This window comes from Lygodium microphyllum, chromosome 2, assembly GCF_053477565.2.
Source record: "Lygodium microphyllum isolate KBCC chromosome 2, Lygodium_microphyllum_v1.1.10, whole genome shotgun sequence".
Classification (NCBI taxonomy): Eukaryota; Viridiplantae; Streptophyta; class Polypodiopsida; order Schizaeales; family Lygodiaceae; genus Lygodium; species Lygodium microphyllum.
Window position 1 is genome coordinate 139026356 of NC_141136.1, and position 15947 is coordinate 139042302.

The 15947-nt window shown below is 39.6% G+C and overlaps 1 pseudogene; it reads left to right on the forward strand.

The window, feature by feature from the left end:
- The first annotated feature begins 2353 nt into the window (after positions 1-2353).
- LOC148040388 (elongation factor 2 pseudogene) lies at positions 2354-2999 on the forward strand (annotated as a pseudogene).
- The last annotated feature ends 12948 nt before the right edge of the window (positions 3000-15947 follow it).

A 15947-nucleotide genomic window follows, 5' to 3' on the forward strand; every position in this document is an offset into this window, starting at 1 on the left:
ACTATTGTACAATTGTAGTAATTGTTTGGTTTGGAATCATGATTTTCTTTTGCCTAAGGTGTGTGATGTTGTTTGTTCAATAATGTATGGATAGCCCCACTGTGCAAGATCATTTGACAGTGCAACTGCTAAAGCTTTTGTATCCAAATACATTGTGAAAGCTTTTTGTAGCATTTCATTTAGTATAGCTTTCATCAATTCCATTGTTTATAAACATGTTGAATCATTTTGACCGATGTATCATAGAACTTATGATTTGTAGAAATAGTAATGGATGCAACAATATTTGTTTACAGACCATTGAACTAACTAATTATGTTTACATTGTCAAAGTGGAAAGCAAAATGCAAGTAACTGCAAAGTAATTTGATATTGGTAGCTATAAATTTTCAAGAGCAATCAGTTATAAAATTCAAACTTGTAAATATTATCTAATTAGTTATACTTTGGAGATTCGGACTTGAAAAGTAATTTATGATAAGAACATAGTAGTAAATTGTAGATTCTATTATGTAATGAAATATACTAATTCAAACTAATTTAGTCGATAGAAATTTGGACAATTAATTTATGGTAATAAGAACATTATTGTAGAATATAGATTTTGTTGTTAATTATGATGAAATTTATTAATCTAAATGATTTTACTCGAGAAAAAATGTGAAATTAAATTCACGTAAATAAATCTAAAATTTAAAAGCATTACTTTATTAGAACAATTTATATGGAGATTCATATGCAATTCAAGACTATTTCTATATCTATTACTTTGACATGCACTTAACTCAAATCTAGTTTTAAAAGCTTTAGACAAAAATTAAAGTTAATAAACAAATATAAATTTAAACATGGTACATTTTGAGTTTTAACATTTGTAAATTGTAAGAAACAAGTGTAGCATTTTGTATACAGTTTGCATGTCTAAAGTCTGAGATTACTTTTAGAGTAACTTTCGTGAATGCATGCTTTCTTGAACCAAATAAAGTGTCAAAATCATGCTTATATCATGATAATATTGGCATTGGTATTGGCCAACAACTATTGACTTGCTTTGAGCATAACTGCACCATATTGTAAATAACAAATACATATTTGAAGAAGGGTTTTCTTGCATTAAACTCAAGTTAACTTTTGTATTACCTTTTTTAGCTAATGTATATTATCTTGTATCAAATGATAAGTATGAGTAGGAGAGTTACAAGATCATTCTTGACATGCAGGAACAACATTAGCTCTCGTACTTTGGATATTGTATCATAGAAAAAGATCATGTACTCCATTTATAACAAGTAGTGAACATGTAAAAAAGGTTTAGATGTTCAAGCAAAAAATTAGATTTAGATGAATTCTTTTAGATCATTTTGATTAATTTATTAAAAACAAAAGAAAGACTAAATAATGATTAAAAAACGTTAGTACTATGATGTTAGCAAGAGAATACTTATTATCAAATCATATCTTTAAAATTTTCAAGAACAATTAACATATAGATGAACATGTTAAATTTAAATCATGGTTTATTAATTGAATACTATTTTAAAGATATTTAAATGGTTAAACGTATATGGATATCTACTTTTAAAATTGCAATATGTAACTCTATTATGTTTTAATATTGTTGGTCAATGTGTCAAAAACAAAGCAACACTATGTAAACATATTTTCTTTAAGATAGATGAGTGATAGTCTAAAAATAGAAATATGTTATAAGAATGGATTACATATAATTGTATCTTTTTTAAATATTATCAAATAAATATATAAAAAAGAAATATTAAATAAATAATGATAAAAAGACTTAGGGAATATATGAGTTGTATATCCCGTTAACTTATTCTATTCTTTTTAGTGGTCATGTCCTTAGAATATGTACAATTTCTAAAATTAGCAATACTTGATATAAATTAATTGTTGGAAATATGTTAATAAATAGCATTTCAAATTTGATCTAAATGTTAGAATTTCTAACAACATAGAACCTATCTAGTAGAGGTTCAAAAATTAATTGCTTGTTGATACAAATTGATTTCTAAAATACATTAGCTAATACCTTTTCAAAGCCTATTTGCAAAATTTGCACACATATATATATATATATATATATATATATATGAGAGAGAGAGCGAGAGAGAGAGAGAGAGAGAGAGAGAGAGAGAGAGAGAGAGAGAGAGAGAGAGAGAGAGAGAGAGAGAGAGAGAGAGAGAGAGAGAGAGAGAGAGAGAGAGAGAGAGAGAGAGAGAGAGAGAGAGAGAGAGAGAGAGAGAGAGAGAGAGAGAGAGAGAGAGAGAGAGAGAGAGCATAAGTTTCACAACTTGCTATTGAAAAGAAAGTTTATGCTCATCCTATTAGAGCCATGAAGTTTTTTGTATCGCTTGTTGCACATATTGTAGTGTAGTGCAAGCTTGCATATGATCTTCTTAAATTGGTGGAAGGACTGAAACATTTGGCTAAGTTTGGTGCCATGGTTGTCTGTACCATTGAAGAGTCTAGTGAACATATCATTGCAAGGGATGGGGAGTTGCACTTGGAAATATCTTTAAAAGACTTGCAAGAGGATCTGATAGGTGGTGCTAAAATTGTTGTTTCTAATCATATACTTTTCTGTAGAGAAACTATTTTGCAAAAATCTAGTCATATTGTAATGAGAAAGTCTCCAAATAAACACAATGGTCTTTATTTTGAACCAAGACCTTTAGAAGAGGGTATGCTTGAGGCCATAGATGAAGGGAGGATTGGACTAAGGCATGACGCCAAAGTTCATAGAGCAAGATATTAGCTGAAGATATGGTGCTTTGGACCTGAAGTGATAGGACCTAACATGGTTATTGACATGTGTAAGGGAGTCCAGTTTTTGAATCAAATCAAATATTTATGTGGTTGCATCATTTCCATGGGCTACAAAGGAGGATGCTCTTGTAGAAGAAAACATGAGGGGGACAACTTTTGAAATCTATAATGCAGTGTTGCATGCTAATGCTATTCATGGCCTATTATGGTAATCATCTAGTGTAACCTGGTCTATTTTTACTCTCATTGTTGGAGCAATTCATCAAAGATGAGCAAATTGGTACTTTGGACCCCTCATATCCTATTTCTGTCCCTACAACTATGAAGAAGCTTTTGACCTTATCCATATCCACCTCATTAACCAATATCCCTTCACTATTACATGTCTCCTTTTCCTCACTCTTTGTTACATCACCTTCATGAATCTCACTAATTATGACTTCCATAATTGCATCTCAATAATTGTGACATCACCTTCATGTATCACCCCATCCCCATTGTTGATAAGCCTAGATGGGACAAGTAGTACACCCCTAAATTAGCAAATAGGTTGGATACACCATGTAGGCTTTTCTTTTTACCATGTAACTCTTAACAACGAGCTTATATGATTTTATGTTTGCTTGGAGGTAAAAGTGTATGGTAGTAAGATGTTGGTGGGATTCCTTTTCCTTCTTAACGTCAACTTGGGTGTTGTTGAGGTGGGATTCCAATGCAACAAACCCACCTTTCAATTTTTGAAGGCCCCATAAAAGGGATTAAGTACTTTCTTGGGCCATAGATAGGTGCTAGGTTAGATGGCATTCATGGGATATTTTCCAAGGTAGAATTATGTTTTTCTAAGAGAGTACCCAATTTTCCTTTATGCCTCTAAGGCATGGGTGAGATGCTCATTGAGTGCATTATCATTCTTCCCTTCCACTTGCATTTGTGTGGATGGATGATGTTGGTAGGAGTGGGTATTGAGGTTGGTAAGGAGAAGGGCATCAGTAGTAGAGGAGTGGGAATGACTCCTAGGATTTGTTGTAGGTCAATATGAGGTAGCGGAATGGTGTTTAAAGGGAGTGAGCTCAAAGTGGAACCATGCGAGCTGAAGTAAGAGCTATGGTGAAAGGAGCAAGAGCAAGAGAGAGAGACACATACAAGATGTGGGAACTCCAATAGTCACAATGTGTGACCGGCCTTCCCTTATTCAAATATCACTGAAAGAAATTTGAATGCAATGTAGAGACCACATTAGTCATACCAAGGTCTAAGAACCTCCTTGCAAGCCTCAATGGTGGCAACAACATACTCGGTAGTGCTGGTAGTAGAGAGGACTGTACTTTTTTGTACCTTGCACATCTAAGAAATAGTACCTCCAGCAAAGGTGAAGACATAGCGAGAGGTGGACTTCTTACTATTTGTATGTCTTGCATAATCATAGTTAGTGTACCCCATGATTCTTATACCTTGGCCACCATAACATATGCACATAGGTGCGGTGCCTTTCAAGTACCTCATGATACCCTTCACGACATCCCAATGTCGTCTGCCAAGTGTAGCGATATAGCGTGCCCCACAACTCCCACTACAAATGCTATGTCCGGATGGGTGGCTATCATCGCATACATCAAATTGCCCATTGTGGATGCATAAGGGATCTTGGCCATCTCAACCTTTTGCTCATCAAACTACAGATAATCGGCCTAACTAACCTTCACATGAGAAGGAAGAGGATAGCTAGCCACCTATATATGCTCAAGGAATTTTTGGATATACTACTTCTATGATAGATAAAGGAACCCCTTAGAGCAATTGCCCATGATGCACAAACTAAGAATATGTGAAGCCTATCCCATGCTCTTCATCTTAAAGCTCTTCTTGAGCTAATTTTTCAAGAGCATCCAACTTATCGTAAGCTCTCCCAGCAATAAGCATATCATCCACATAGAATACCAAAATCATAAGGTTACCATCACGAGCCTACTTCTGTATAAAGATAGATCCATATCACTATGGCTATATCCTTGTAAATGCGTAAAAGCTTAAAACTTGTGGTACCATTCCCTAGGTGCTTGCTTAAGGCCATAAAGGCTCTTTCTCAACTTCTTGCACACTAGGTGTTTCTTGCCTTTTTCCTCAAAGCCCATAGGCTACTATATATAAATCTCATCATCCAAGTCTCCATGTAGAAAAGTTGTCTTAACATCCATCTTATGAAGGTTCAGATCTAGCTACAACCAATGCTAGTACCAAGCATAGGGTCATCATTTTGACCACATGAGAAAAGACTTTATCAAAGTCAACACCATGTTCCTGTTTGAAATCCTTAGCTACCAATTTGGCCTTATAAGTGGGCTTGGGGTCTCCATGGATACTTTTTAACTTATATACCCACTTGCATGGCAATGCATTCTTATCACTAGGAAAATAAATCAAATCCCACATATGGTTGGTTTGTAAAGAGTCAAACTTTGATTGCATAGCCTTGTCCTATGAGTGACTATCATCTCTGTGCATAGCCTTGTCCTATGAGTGACTATCATCTCTGTACATAGCCTCATCATAAGAGAGAGGCTCATCTACATTTGTTACCATAACATAATACATGGAGGGTGTAAAGTGCTTAGTTGGACATCTAGCTCTAGTAAAGCGTCTCAAAATAGGTTGATCCTATTATACAAGAGGTGGATCTTGGGCCATGGGAGTGTATACCATTATAGGATGTCTAGCTAGCTGTATGGGAGCTGGAGGAGGCTCCTTTTGAAAGATCACCCTGCATACCTCAACCACCTACTCAAGTTGCTTATGCATATTTTCCTCATGAAAAATGGCATCATCGCTACGGATAACCTTGCTAGCCTGTGGATGCCATAGATGATAGCCCATCTCACATGTATTCCCATAACCAAGAAAGATGAATTTTATGGACTTAGGATCTAGCTTATTGCACTTGTCCTTGGGAATATGATAGAATTCCTCACAACCAAAGATACTCAAATAAGAATATGATGAAGGTTTTCTAGTCCATACCTCTTCTGCAATTTGGCAATCAATAGCAGTGTAAGGGACCTATTGATAAAGTATACAGGAGTAGGAACTACCCCATCCTAAAAGTACTAGGGTAAGTCTACTTGACTAAGCATACTGCAAACTCTCTTCTAGATCATCATGCATTCGAAAATAACATTATGGGGAGGGGTGTAGGGGCGGTCAACTAATACTTAGTACCCCGCTCATCACAAAACTACTCAAAACCTTTTGAGACATACTCACCCCTATTATTTGATCTTAGGAATTTCAGCCTATACTCAAATTGGATCTCAATAAGAGCAACACAATACTGAAAGACAGACAATACATCCGATTTCTGCTTAATGGGGAAAGCCTAGACCTTATATGAGTAATCATCAACGAATGTGACAAACTACTTTGTACAATCTAGTGGACTGACAAGGCATGGGAGCACATACATCCGAATGATCAAGAGCTAAAGACTCAACCATGTGTTTCATGCTAGAATTCTTATGGATATTACATGTCTACTATCCATATAAACAATGATCACAAGACTCAAAACACTTATAGTCTAAGGGTAGAAGATACTGCAAACTGGTAAGCATTTTGCTTGGTGTAGGGTTGGGATCCATGGCCCATGTTGAGGATATAAGATATGGGAATTTAATCCAATGTTACTTCCACAAGCTTATTTAGAAGTGATACTAAAGACGAGTCTCATATCAAATGTATTATTTGAGGTAGTGAAGAGCTACTATAAGCAAGTGGTTGATTTCATACTTGATGTGAGTAGTGTAGATGAGGAGCTTGGTGTCCTATAGTACTTGGTTGAATTGGGTAGATATTAGTATACCAAGAAAGGTCCATTATTCACAAGTAGTCATTCTCCTTGAAGTAGGTTTTCTCAATTGTATATCTTGAGGTACTTCAATGGTACAAGGATATGTGTATATACTTTGGGAGGAGCAATAATAGTGTACTTGGATACATAGATGCAAGGAATATTGACCACAAAAAGTCAACTACAGGATATGTATTTACTTTGTATAGCAGTGCAATCTCATAGATATCTCATGTACAAAAATGTGTGCCATAATGTATGGCTAAGATTGTGGGAGCTTCTCACTTGACCACTAAGACCCAAGTACCACTTATTGTTTCAAGCAATTCAAGCCAAGTGCAATAGCTACCTCTGACATAGTCATACGTGCTCTCACATCTATGAGTGTAGTGAGCTTACCTTCATGCCCTATCAAGTTGCCTCCTCCCCCTCAAGATCTTCGGCAGCTCTACGATCCAAGATGCAAGCTCAAGTAAGCTCAATCCTCAAGCTCCAAGCTCCAAGCTCCATTGCCGAGTACGAGACAAGAGAAGAGAAAAGAAGAGAAGAAGAGAAGAGAGAAGAAGATGAAGAGCTTCACCACCACGGTTCCTCACCCTCACACACTCACTCCCTCACACTCCCTCTCTCAAGCACAAGCAAGAGCAAGAGCAAGAAGAAATAGAATAAAAGAGCTAGTTTTGGCCACACACAAGAATGAACTTCTTCATTCATTTTTTGCCTTCTTATACATGTCCTACTCCTCCTTGGTGGGTGCCCATCTCCTTTTTTACATGACCAGCCATTTTAGCCTAGGTCCTCTTTTCTTATTCCCTTTCTATTTGCATGGTTCTTTCACTAATACCATCTACATTTACAAGTTGCACAAGAGGGAGCTTGGCACTCTTTTACAAGGATTTAGGGTGCCCTTTTATATTTGAAATGTAAATTTCCCTTTTTGCACTTGCCTTGGACTTTTGAGTTTGCTTCTTGTTCTTTTGGTTGTTTTCTTCCTATTTTTTTCATTGGGCTACCTTTTTTCGCTCTATCCTCTATGTATTTTTTATTTTCTTTACTTTTTTGAGCTTTCTTTGCACCGGGGTTAACATTACTCCCCTCTTAACCAAGTGCCAGTCCCATGGCACTTGTTGGTGAGGGCTTGGGTGGTTTAATATTTGCTATGTGCATCAATGATGGGGCTTTGGGGAGATTGGCTGTGGAGAAGAAGCATAAAAAATGGATGAGAGGTAGTGGAGGCCAAGAATAGGTTAAGTGGGTAGTAATGGGGGCCTCCAATGTTGGTGGTTGAACGTGGGTTGCTAAATATACCTAAAAAGGACAAGTGCACTACCTAGGGGCATATCTACCTCACTGTGCAGTGCATGGTGTTTGTGCTAGCGAAACTAGGAGTTCGGTCGAACCTGAGGTAAAAGCCCATGGTGTTGTCCCACACTTGAGGACCTAGTTTGTGTACAAGGGAAGGTGTTGTGGGTGTAACTTAGGGAGACATGCGAGTGGGAGCTTCCTAGGTGTGTCCTGCCCTTGATGTGCCCTAAGTATGTGAAATGGGGGAAGGGGCTAAGGATATAATTGCCCTTAGGTACAATGTCTGTGGCACTTTGATAGTACATGAGAATCCCATTTTGTTCATTTTGTATGCTTTGTCTTTGTCTTTTCTTTTCCTTTTTTTTTCATTTCTTTTTTCTTTTCCTTTTTTCCCTTTCTTTGGACATTTAATACATGGGGAGAAAGTATGCTAGACACCATCCCTATGCTCTTTAGGGGCTACGCTATGAGGGGGCCTAAGGGACTTTGCACCTTGTGAAGTGGCTATCAATCATAACTTGTATGATAGCCATGCAAAAAGAAGGCAAGAGTGTGGCCCTCATCATTAGATGGTCACGCAGCTATCAATTCTTGTCTTTAGATCAAAAAAGAGAGGGGGAGTTGGGCATCTTTTGCCGTGGGCTTTTGTTTGAGCAAAATCCTAAGTACCCTAAGATAATTACATGTGGTGATAAAGGCGGGGTCAGGGCAAGATGAGAATTGGTCGAGGAATTGGAGATAAAGACAGGGTTAGCGCAATATGAGAATTGGTCAAGGAAGTGCATAATGGATGGGCGGATGTCCTACTCAATGAAGATTAGGCACTCCTATAGGCTTTCTGCATTCACATTGTAGATTCTTGGAAAGTCATATCTACTATGAAAATGTGGGAATGCGGATTGTAATCTACATCTATTCTCCACGGATCTGGCATGTAGATAGGGTCATTCGCTCATTTGGTATGGTGCCACAAAAGGCCATCCAAGCATCAAGGTTGATGTCTTAAACGTGCCACCGCCATTGTGGTTGGGCTTCATATTGATTGACAGTATTCCGAATCTCCCAAACCTCATTTTGCCAATAATCTATGGGCTATCTCTACCGCCTTGTGGGATGTCTTTTTATTTTCTTTCTCCACCTATTCCCCAGCCTTTGCACGAGCCTGATCACCTACTCCACCACCCTTAGAGATAGAAGTCTATTTAAGGAACAAGGGTAGTGGAAGGAGAACTCGAAGGGTCAGCTTTGGTTTTCCTATGGCTCCCAAACAGTTAATTCCTAGGCCCAATTTACATGGTAACATTCCTCTCTTTGTGGAACCTAGACCTCAAGAACTTACTATGGCCTTGCTTGGAGTCTTCTTTGTGCTAGCTCTACCTAGTTGCTCTGCCTGCACTTTCTTTTCACAACCCTCTCAAGGGTAGCCTCCTCACCCTGCTCTTTCTTCTGAGTTTGCACCTATTATGGTGTAGGGCTTGGCACTTGCGGGGGGCAACTGGTCTTTTTCATCTTGGCCTTGCTCAAAATATGGTCCTTCTTTGCTCGGTGGTTTCGTTGAGGCTGCAATGGGTGGTTGAGTCATTGTTATGGCTCACCAAACCCTAATTCTTCTAGCTCCCTCATCAAGAGCCCAACTTACCTCAAGTTATATCATTGTTGCTTCGTGCTTAGGTTGGTGTTCTCTTTTGGCACTCTTTCATGGAGGCCATATCTCAGGGATCATCTTGTAAGTTCTAACTTCCTTTGTATCCCTTCCATTGTATCTTCACCCTCAACTTGGGTCACATGTAGGATTGTGTTCAGAAAGGCCTGTTGTTGGACCTCAAGACCTTCCTCCACTACTTCTATCCTTGCTAGTGCCATGATTCGTTCACTTTTGGCCAAGGCAAGGCATTCGACGAGGTTTTCTAAGTCTTCCCAAGCAGTCTATTCCTCCCATGCTTTAGCCTTTTCACTCATCCTCTCTATGCTCTAATTCTAGCACACACTCATACAATCTCATGGCCATCTTCTCTTGCACCTTCCAAATTTCGAGCATTTGCTCCTTTTGTTGTTTTAGGCTATTCAGCTGCTCTCCTAGTCATTTTGACTCTAAAGGGGCCACATGGAGTTGGTTTTCCATTTCTATTAGTTTTTTAGCTGCCACTTTGTCTCTTTGTGCCTTAGCCTCATGCAATTCCTTGAGCAAATCATCCTTTTGTTGTTTCTCCTTTCTAACTTTGCATAGGCTTGGGTCCTAACCCTTTCTAGCTCCTCAGTTAGCTCGTCTCCGATTCTCTTCAACTAGTTAAGGTACTCTTGCATCTGCTCGTTTGTGCATGAGGACCAAGAAGTCCCCTCTAGCACCACCTGCTCTCCGCTTCGCTCGCCATGGAACTCTTCTGCGACTTTCTCCTATGTTTCCCCTTCTATTGCATGTTTGGCTTCCAACTCTTTCCTCAAGTCACATATCTACCTTTGATTTTGGATGGCTATTTAGCATGTTTTTTTGAGTTGGTAGATTGAAAATGTTTCCTTTTAGCTTCCAACTCTACTAGTGCTACCTTCCTCTTCTCCTTTATTCTTTCTAGCTGGCCTAGGAGTTCCTAGATATACTCATCATACTGTGTCAACCCTAGCATGGCCAAGGGTATGGACATAGTCGATTCCTCCAACTTGGCTTTCTTTTGGTCTTTTCTGGATTTAGCATCCACATCAGCAAGCATGTTTGTTCTTGGTATGGGGGCTCCTCCATCCAAGTGCTACACCATGTTGACTAGGTATTGTACCTAGGCCATCACATTGCTTTGTCCATTATCGCATCCATGGTTCCTTGGGTGATGGTAGAGGTGGCAACCATAATGGGTGGGGGAAGTTCCAATGGGGCCTTCCCTTTGCCTTCCACCACGGGTCCTCTAATCGCTTATGTTGTTGCTGAGAGATGGTTCCAAGCGTGTCATCTAGGCTCCTTCTAGCCAGCTCTTTGACACATGAGGGTTTCTCGACTGATAGCCTGATGGCAAGAGCAATCTACTCATCCTCTTTCCTCCTCCTCTTGTTGCTTTTTCCTTCACTCTTCCTCTATCCCTAAAGATTCTTATTTTGCCTTTCGCAGATGTTCCTCCTCTTCTTCCTACTTCTTCTTCCTGCTTGGAATTTTTAGCAAGATTTAATTCTGCTCCCCCTAGCTCTATCGGACGGAACCCTCTTCACCTTGATCACTAATGGTCCTTTTGCTTGAACCCTTTTGTTGCCAACTATGCTTGGATTTTAGCTTCTTTTTCCTTACATCTCATTCTACTTCTTCTTTTTGTAGCATAATAGCTTCTTCATCTCCCACATTGCCTATTTTTGGAGACATTGATGGGCTTTTTGAGACCGGGGAGTTGTGCTACTCTTGAATAGGAGATCTCTTTAATGTCTCCCCTACTTCTTCTTCCCTTTCCATCTGTCCCACGACTTCTTGGATAATGGCCATTAGCACCTCTCCAAACCCTATCAGGGATGCTTTTGATGTATGTTTTCCAGTCCACATTGGTTATGATGGCCGGTGATTCACCTCATGTAGGTCTTTGACTCGGTGGCAGCACCTTGGTTGATGATTCAAACCTCTTGCAAAGCAGGCGTAGGCATTCATATTTATTTCGTCTGGGTCCCCTACTACGATACTCTCAAGCATTGACACTAGGATCCAAGCCATGAGGGTATTGTATTGATGACTAGAGAGCAAGGCATGGACCATCTTTGCCTGCAATTGGACGATGGGGTCGGGGATTTCTACTAGACCACCAATCCCTTCGTTAGTGTGCACCTTTGTCTTTAGCATCTTCAACATGCCATAGACATCCCTTTTTGGTCTCTTTCCCTATGTGTTGGCCAACCCTAAAGACTTATCCACTGTTGAGATATCGAGCTCCACTCGTGATATGCCAGGGTGACCGTTGTGCATTTATGTCACCGACTTGTCAGTTGCAGATGCGGTTGGTACACCGCCCATGAATAATAGCTACATGATAGCTATCCTTATCTACTCTAGTTCATGGCTCAGTTAGTATGCCACCTTAGTTAGTTGAGTTTGGTTTGAGACCCATATATAGGGTTCTTCTATTTCCTTGTACTAGAGTTTTTTTGGCTTACACAACTAAGAAGAGGAAAACTGTTTTCAGCCTCCACCTGTGTGTGTATTCCCCCATTGTGCAAGCAAGAAAGCTACAAGTGAGACTCCTTCCTTCTCTCCCACAATCTTGACATGGTATCAGAGCCTTGTTCGTGGTAAGGAGCTCAAGAAAGCAAGCCAAGCTCGCAGTGTTCTGGTAAGAGGAGCAGTGTTGCTTTCATTTTCTGTTTTGGGAGCAGATCTCTGCAGGTAGCACAGCTGAAAATTGCAAGAGTGCATTATCTCAGGTTGAGATGCCCTTCGCGGTGAAGCAAGAGGGCAGTATATGCTGTGGGCAGGGGCTTTAGCTATCGGTGACCCTGTTTTTTTGATTTGAGGCCATTTCGGGGCCTGTTTTGGAGGTGGAAGTTTTCTCTACGCACTCAGGAAAAGGTCCAATTTTATGTTGTGCGACCACTGTTCTACAGATTTGCCCTTGTGAGGCTGAAGCTGTGTTCTCTGCAGTGACATAATTTTTTGCAGTATTCTGTAATGGCGTCTGATTCTCTTTCACAGATTGTAACTGAAAAGCTTGACAAGAACAACTTCCAAGCATGGAAGTTTAGAATGACGAATTTCCTTATGGGAAAAGGATATTGGGAATTTGTTGCAGGAAATGAAGAAGAACCAGTTCTTCCTGATGCTCCCAATCAACAGCAAATGCAGACATTCAAAGCATGGCATGAGAGAGCCAGGAAAGTTATGTACTGGCTGTCTATCAGTATTTCAGACTCTATGATTGTGCATATTCAGGATGCAAATACGCCAAAGGAGGCATGTGATACTTTGTCAAAAATGTATAGCACAAATACACAAGCCAGGAAAATGCAGCTCAAGCAAGAGTTGCATAATGTGCAAAGAGAAAATATGAGCATCAATGACTACCACATGAAGGTGAAGAAGATTGCAGATGCACTTGCTTCCATTGGATCGCCAATGGAAGATGATGATTTAATTTTTGTAACCTTGAATGGTCTAGGAAAGGATTATGCACAGTTCTGAACATCCATTTCCGTCCGTGAAAGATTTCCTGACTTTGAGGAGTTGATTGCTCTTCTAATTTCTGAGGAGCAAAGAAATGGTGGTGCATCTTCTTCAGGAGGAACTTCAAAAGAAGCTGTCTTCTACTCAAATGCTGGAAGAGGTAGAGGCAGAGGTAGAGGAGGCCGATTTGGAGACCGTGGTAGAAATCAGAATATGCAGCAAACTCAAGAAAACCAGTCCTATGGAGGAGGACGTGGTAACTCTAGAGGCAGGGGGAGCCAAAGAGGTCATGGTGGATGGCAAAGAGGCCAAAATGCAAACAGCAATGTTGAATGCTACTACTGTGGTAAAATGGGTCATATGGCTAAAGACTGCTATAAAAAGCAAAATGACATCATGAATGGGAAATTGCAACAAGGGAATTATGCATCTTCTAGTAGACAGGGTGATGATAGAAATGAGCATTTGTTTATGGTACAGCACATGAACAATTCTCTGACAAGTGCAGAAGAAAGCAACGATGTGTGGTATGTTGACTCAGGTGCATCAAACCACATGACAGGTCATGCAGAATGGATGGAGAATACAAGGAAAATGGAAAAACCAGGATTTGTGGAGACTGGTGATGATACTGCACATCCTATTGTGCAGATTGGAAAATTTCATTTGTCTATGCAAGATGGGAAAAAGAAATACTTGTCCGATGTATTTCATGTCCCGAATATCACCAAGAATCTGGTTTCTGTTGGTCAAATGGTTGAGCAGGGCTTGTAGGTCAGATTTAATCCTCATGGATGCTTTGTTGAGGATATGAAAAATAAAGGTCGCTTGATAGCAAAAGGAAAGAAGAAGGGCAGAATGTTTACGTTGGATGCAGACATGCCTGAATTGAGTGCAACAATGTTTGCACATGGGACCGATGTAGTTGCAGATATTGATATCTGGCATAAACGCATTGGCCATGTTAATGTACAACGACTTAAATCAATGCAGGCCCAAAATATTGTTGCAGGATTGCCTAAATTCAAGGTTACAGAAATGCATAAGGTATGTGAAGCCTGTCAATTTGGAAAACAGGCAAGGAAACCATTTCCTAGACATGTTCAAGAGAGTGAGAAGCCATTGGAATTAATACACTCTGATGTGTGGACTACTAAAGCTGCATCTCTTGGAGGCTGTCATTATTTTGTCACTTTTATTGATGACGATAGCAAAAAAGTTTGGGTGTATTTTATGAAAAAGAAAAGTGAAGTTTTTGGCCATTTCAAAACTCTTAAAGCTATGGTTGAAAAAGAAACAGGCCTGCAAATAAAATGCCTAAGGTCAGATGGAGGGGGAGAGTACCTCTCAAATGAGTTTGCAAGGTTCCTGCAGGAGCATGGCATAAAGCAGCAATATTCATGCAGTCATAGCCCACAACAAAATGGAATTGCAAAAAGGAAAATTAGGTATATTGGAGAGGTATCTCGTGCCATGCTCAACGAAAAAGACTTGCCAGATTTTTACTGGGCTGAAGCAGTTGCTACAGTAGTCTATATAATGAACAAGACTCCCACTGCAGCAATACATGGGATGAATCCAGAGGAGAGGTATACTGGTAGGAAACCAGATATTTCTCATTTAAAAATTTTTGGTTGCATTGCCTATGTACATGTGCCAGATGAGTTGAGATCCAAGTTGGATCCAAAAGCTGAGAAGTGCATCTTTATTGGTTACTCTCTTCAGCAAAAAGGGTATAGATGCTATAACCCTTCTACTCGTAAGTTTACAGTGAGCAGAGATGTTGTTTTTGATGAGATGAGTAGCTGGTATAAACCAGTAAATGTGATTGATGATGTAGATGCACAAAATGGTAATGTTGCACAGAATTCACAGCAGCAATCACAAAATATTAGTGGACCTAGAGCGTCCTCTAGCAGTGGTTCACATTCTTCGCCATGGACAGGCAGATTGAGATCAAGAGAATCTTCTCAAAGCAATGCAGATAGTGGTATGCAGGTATCACGAAAAGGAAAAGAGAAGGTTGATTAGCCCATGTTTGATGTGAATGCAGGTCACTCTTATGTGGATGGTGAATCTAGTGGCTCAGAACAGAGCATTGATGATGAGTTGGGTATTCCTTCTATTGTTACACATGGAGTAAGGAAGACCAAGGATGTTTTGAGAGCACCTGAGAGTGAATCTATTTTGCGCAGGTCTACGAGAGCTAGGTATCCTGTGGATAGGCTGAAATATGATGGATTTACAGCCATTCACTATGCATATATGGTCAAAGTGATACAGGAACCAGAACCCACTTCTTTTGAGTAAGCCATGGGAAAAGAAAAATGGGAGAAAGCCACGGATGAAGAAATGGATGCCTTGGAAGCAAATGCTACATGGGAATTGGTACCTTTGCCTAAAGGTAAGAATGCAATTGGCTGTAAGTGGGTTTATAAGGTGAAGCACAATGCAGATGGTTCTGTGAACAGATACAAGGCAAGATTAGTAGTCAAGGGGTATGCACAAACATATGGCATTGACTATGAAGAAATATTCAGTCCGATTGCAAAGATGGCAACCGTAAGAGCAGTCATTGCTATGGCTACATCAAAGGGATGGTCTTTACATCAGATGGATGTAAAGAATGCCTTCTTGCATGGTGATTTGCAAAAAGAGGTCTATATGGAGCAGCCACCAGGTTATGTGCATGATGTTCATCCTGAGTTTGTTTGTAGGTTGAAGAAAGCTTTGTATGGCTTGAAGCAAGCACCTAGAGCATGGTCTGACAAGATAGGACAGTATCTTGTCACTATTGGCTTTTAGATTTCCAAGGCAGATTTCTCACTTTATGTGAGAAAAACAGAGAAAGGTATTATGCTACTTGTCATTTATGTTGATGATTTGATTATGACA